This window comes from Martes martes (genome assembly GCF_963455335.1).
Source record: "Martes martes genome assembly, chromosome: X".
In the NCBI taxonomy this organism is placed as follows: Eukaryota; Metazoa; Chordata; class Mammalia; order Carnivora; family Mustelidae; genus Martes; species Martes martes.
Genome location: NC_137897.1, coordinates 24,906,617 through 24,912,616, shown reverse-complemented (window position 1 = coordinate 24,912,616; position 6,000 = coordinate 24,906,617).

The window sequence follows — 6,000 nt, the reverse complement described above, 5'->3', positions numbered from 1 at the left end:
AGGGAAAAAAGTGACTGCAAAATATGAACAGTCTATCAGACAAGGAAAGAGCCAAGCCATATCAGAGACACTAAATGAGTAGCAAAACCACCCAGTGCTGGGTCAGAAGTAAACAAGGCCCTGCATTCCCTACCTGAGTTAAGGAGCCCCAAACCCCATCTAGTTTATTATTTACTTTTTACTTTGCTTATTTTTTTAGTATCAACCTTTCACTTAAATTCCAGTTTGTGAACATACACTGTAATATTAGTTTCTGGTGTAAAATTTAGTTAATCATCATTTACATACGACTCCCAGTGCTCATTACCACCAGTGCCCCATCTAGTTTATACCATCTCTCAAAACATGCCCACAGCCCCCTTCCCTTCATCCAACAGTTACCTCTGCTTGTTTATAATGTTAAAATCTCCACTCAAGGAGTAACAGAAACCTCATGAACATAACATACAATTCATGTATAGGCATGTTTCCTAAGTACTCATGCATGACATCATACCCACCTGTACATGTGATGACATAACTCCCCTTTGTGAACATTTATCTTAACACTAAATAAAGGAAACCCACTCACCCCTAATTGGGGAGTCACAGTGTTGTGACTTATTCCCCAACATCTTTGCTTCAAAAAATATCTTTTGTATGACAACTCTACCTGGTACAGTCACTCTGTAACTCACCAAGAAGGGAATTCAGTTCTGTTACAGTATTAGTCTTAGGAGACAGTTTTTAATACAGAAGCCATTAAACAAGTCTCTGCAAGGCCTTGGAGAAAATGTTTTGGCGTCAGATGGCAAAATCCTCTGATTTAAATGGAAATGAAATGTTATGGAAAATCACGTTGACCAAATAATTTGAAAGCTGTTTTTTGTGCTTAGGCTTGAGAGTATGGAAGGAAATTAAGTCTCAAGTCTTACTGAAGGAAGGGAAGCACTAGAGGGCAAAATGAACATTTACCTTCCTTTCTAGACTGAGCGAGTGTAACTCTTTTTCTGAACCTTTGGCTCAGCCAGAGTAGTGAACTTTGTCAGTGAGCTACTAGTACGTAGTCTGATGGCACTCAAATTGAGATGACTGCTCTCTCCTAAACCAGCAGTGTATTTCTCTCACAGTTCCTGTTAAGACTATCTTGCCATTCATAAGAAAGCAGTGAATATTTTGCTATTGTTTTCCATTCTTTTATGTGTGAACAAACTGCATCCTGAGCAAGAGTAGAATTTATTTCATTTCCACTGAAAATATATCGCTTTGCATGCAACTCAATTTTGCCTGAAAATTAAGTATTTTGTGCAGCAAAAACTAGGCACAGGTCTCACATTAAAGAAATTTCAATTCTTAAAAAAAAATTCAATTCTTTACTTGTAACAATTCTTTACAAGCACAAGCTTGTAAAAGGAGTTCAAGGAAATAAAGCCTTTATATGGTAATTCTGTAATTACTATGCCTAACTATTCACTTCTATGATACCACTCTATAAAGAATGTTTTTCAAAGTCATATAAATTTGTGTCTTAGACTAATTTGTTTTCATACTGTTTTGGATTATGGCTGAGTTAAAATTCGCTATTGAGCACTGTCAATAATATTAATGAAAATCAACTTCAAGTTTACTTCAGTAAATTAACAAAAACTTAAATTTACCTTATGAACTTAAAAAATGTATCCAAAGAAACAAAATTAAATTTAAGTCAATTTTTCCTCAGAGCCTTTTTTGTTCTTCACAAGAAGTTTGCCTTTAGTTTTAAGAATGGGGAACCTTGGGCGCCTGGGTGGCTCAGTGGGTTGGGGCCTCTGCCTTTGGCTCGGGTCATGATCTCAGGGTCCCGGGATCGAGTCCCGCATCGGCCTCTCTGCTCAGCAGGGAGCCTGCTTCCTCCTCTCTCTCTGCCTGCCTCTCTGCCTACTTGTGATCTTTCTCTGTCAAATAAATAAATAAAATCTTTAAAAAAATTTAAAAAAAAGAATGGGGAACCTTGAAACTGATGCTAAATAAATCATGTACAATTTATCTACTTTATCAGCAACTTATAAAGAAGAAATTTGTGACCAAGAATTTAAGATCTAATTGAATACATTTTTTTTGCATGGAAAAACTGTAATTTCAATTCCCTGCCTTCATGACATAAAGTGGATAGAGTTTATGGGTGCCACTTCCTAATGGCGCATGGGAGAAGAATGAATCACAAACAAGTTAGCTGTAAGAGAGAATAAGCAGGGGACTACAGCTGAAAGGACTGTCACCAGAACGACTCCTCAGTCCCGTGTTTATTAGATACAAGATAACAACCAACAAGGGAGGAGAAGAAGGATATACATTAGTCTTAGGCCTTGTAAGTAAACAAGAAGGAATGTGAGTCCTACATTGATCATAAGTCTTACAGGTAAACAAAAAGAAGAGTAGGATGTGCCTGGTCAAGCAGCATGGAATTTGTAGTTGAGCAAGCACACTTAAAGGTATTATTCTAGCAGCAGGCTTTCTCTGAGGCAGCGGAGACAAGGAAAATGGGAAGCAGGCGGTGTTCCACGGTGCACTCCGCTTCAAGGACATATATCGCCGTCTTCACCAGAGGCCTGCTGCTACTACTACATGTTTTTCTTAAGGTCATCTTGAAGCATGCTTGCGTGACCAGTACAATATCTCATTAGTTATATTTGAAGCAGCATATTATCCTGAGGGACCGTTACAATGGGGATAGTCAACTACACAGAGAGTGAGCTAATGAATTGGCCAAAATAAGCACATCCACAGGAAAATGCCATTCTCTACTTACTTAAAATAACAGTGAAAATTGTTACTATAATACCATATCTACAAATTAGTGACCTCATTAAGTTACTAAAAGCTGTGAATATAATAACTTCTTGTGTGGCTAAACCTAAAATTATTCCAAAAATTTCCCCTGAGTGAAATGATTAAGAAATATTGCTATCATAAATTATATAGATATATTACATAGATACAAATACACAGATAGAAGGAAGAAAGAAAGAAAGGAAGAAAAGAAAAGAAAAGAAAGGAAAAGAAAAGAAAAGCATCTTTTTCTATTATAATGCCCTACCACTGTTCACATACTCTAGTGCGCACCTTCTAAAAATCAGGACCATCTTCTACATCACCATCACACAACCCTCCCATTAAGGAAACCAATATTCCTACAATGTATGTTCCCGTTCAGAGATGTCACTGTAATTTGGCCAGCCACCGCATGAATGTACCTTCTCCATTTCTAGTCCAGCTACTTGCCCAGGAAACAGTTGCTTGTGATGTTCATGTTTCATAAATCTTCAGTCTGAAAGAGTTGCTTAATCTGTCCTTTTATATTCTTAACAGTCTTGAACTTTTGCAAGTTTTCACATTATAAAATGATCCTTCACCTGGGTCTGGAGGATGTTTCCTCATAACCAGACTCCGATTTCTCTGCGGTAAAATCGTCATTGTGAAAAGTGCTTTTTCAGTATTATACCAGCATTCTGTTCCTTAACAAAGCTTCAGCCACCAGCATTATTTTCCCAGTTATTAATGCCTAGCGTTACTTCCTTATTTTGTTATTTTATTAAAGAAGAGCTTTCTTTTCTCCCTTATATATTTGTGTCAGTATGGACTCATGAATTCCTGTTTTATGAATGGGTATAATCTGATAGTTTTAATTATTTTGATGCCCAATTGTTCTAGATAATACTCAGTGAGAGAACCATCAAATAGGTTGTGTCAGTTTGTTTATTTACCTTTTGAAGGGCATCTTGGTTGCTTCCACCTTTTGACAATTATAAATGAAGCTGCTGTAAACATTCCTATGCAAGATTTTGTGTGGATATTTGTCTGCCAAATTTGTTCTGTATGCAAGTTTTCAACTTATTTAGGTGAATGCCATGACTTGAGCTGAAATCAAGAGTTGGTCACTTAACCAAATGAGACACCCAAGGGCCCCTTCATCTAGTTTTCCTAAGCACAAAGTAACTGCGATGTGCCTTATGGGAAAAAAAAAAAAAAACCCACACATGTTTTAGATAAGCTTTGTTCAGGTTTGACTTATAAGGTTACAATGTGTTTTATGGTAATGAATTCACAATACATATTAAAAAATGGGTTTTCAATGAGAAACATGCATAGGAACTCTCTGTACTTCCAGCTCCTTTTTTGGTGAAATGAAAACTGCTCTAGGGGTGTCGGGGTGGCTTAGTCTGTTAAGTATCAGATTCTTGATATTGATATTCTTGACCACGACTCAGGTCATGGTCTCTGAGTTGTGAGACTGAGCCCCACATCTGGTTGTGCACAGGGCATGGAGCCTGCTGGTGATTCTCTCTCCCTCTTCTTCTTCCTCTGCCCCTCCCCAGCTCTCTATAAATAAATAAGTAAGTAAGTAAGTAAGTAAAATGCTTTTAAAAACCTGCTCTAAAAATATGGTCTATTAATAAAAATAGTAAAATAAATAAAAATCCAACCATTCAAATCACTGCAGTATCAGTAGACTAAGTTCTCAGAAGACTGAGATTTTTAGGCTAGGTGAAAAATCTATACTCCAGTATATGCTTTTAGTAAAGATACACGTTAAATTGAAAAGTACAAAGACACTGAAACTAAAAAGAAGCAAAATTACATACTATGCATCTTGAATCATAATAAAGCTAGAGTGACTAGAATAATTGTCTAAATACAAGAACAAATAGATTGTGAGACAAGGAATATTACCAGAGGGCAGAAGTGACAACTCATAATGATTACAGGCTCAATATATCAGAAAATCTTAACATTTATATCTATGTATTCCCCCAAATAATGGAAATAATGGAACTGCAAAATAGCTGAAGTATGATTTGGCAAAAGGACCAGGCAAATCCATGATTATAATTGCGATCTTGAACATGACTCAGTAATTGACAGACCACCTAGGCGAAATATCAATAGAGATATGGAAGATCTGACTATCACTATTGATTACTGTATCCCAAATCGTATTCCTAGAAAACTACATCCAATAGCTAGACAATACAAGTTCTTCTCTGGAACACATGAAACATTTACCAGTGTAGACACGGAGCTGGGCCAGAAAACAAATGTCCCTCAATTTCAAAGGAGAGCACTCTTTCAGAATATGTCCTCTGACACAAACAGAAGCAAATTAGAATCGGTAGAATTAGATACCTAAGAGAGTCCTACGTACTTAAAAATAACAACATCAACTTGCTTTTTAATAACACATAGGTCAAAAAAGAAGAATTCACAGGTCAATTAAGAAAATTCCAAGTGATTAAAAAAAAAGAAAATTCCAAGTGATTTTAAATAAATCATGATGAACATATTACATAACAATATTTGCAGAAGGCATTTATTATGCTTAGAGAAAAAAAAAAACATAGCTTTACATTCTTCTGATAGAAAATAGGAAAGGCCTAAGATCAATTATCTAAATGTTCATCTTACAAAACTAGAGAAGAACAAATTAAATGACAAGGATGGAGAAGAAGGGAAATAATTCAGTAAGGAATCAATGATGTAGCAAATAAATAGTAAATTAACAAAGCCAAACGTTCAGAAGTTTGTCCTTTGAAACAATCAAGAAAATTGTAACGACTTGTAACAGCAGTGACACCAGAACAGAGAGGGGAACATGGATACAAAGAAAAGAAAAGACAAACTGCTATAGTGAGAATGTAAGAAGGTCTTACCACTAAAATGCCAAGAATATAAAAAATGAGTAACTACTTTGTTGAGTCACAAGAATTATCCCAATTTCCGTGTCATTTTTAAGGCTTTCAGACAACTAATATCACATCAAAATGAACAACCCAACATAGAGGTCGAACACCATGTGAAGTTATCACTGAGAAAAGAGCAAAGTAACACCTTACACACGATTAAAATCTGACTTAGTTTCACACTCATAAAGCAGATAAAAGCAATTACTTACTATTTTAAAATGAAAATCTCAGAAATGAGGTGAGAATAAGTAGGAAAGAGTTAATAAATGAAAAACATACCGCAGAAATGAAAAATAAGTTG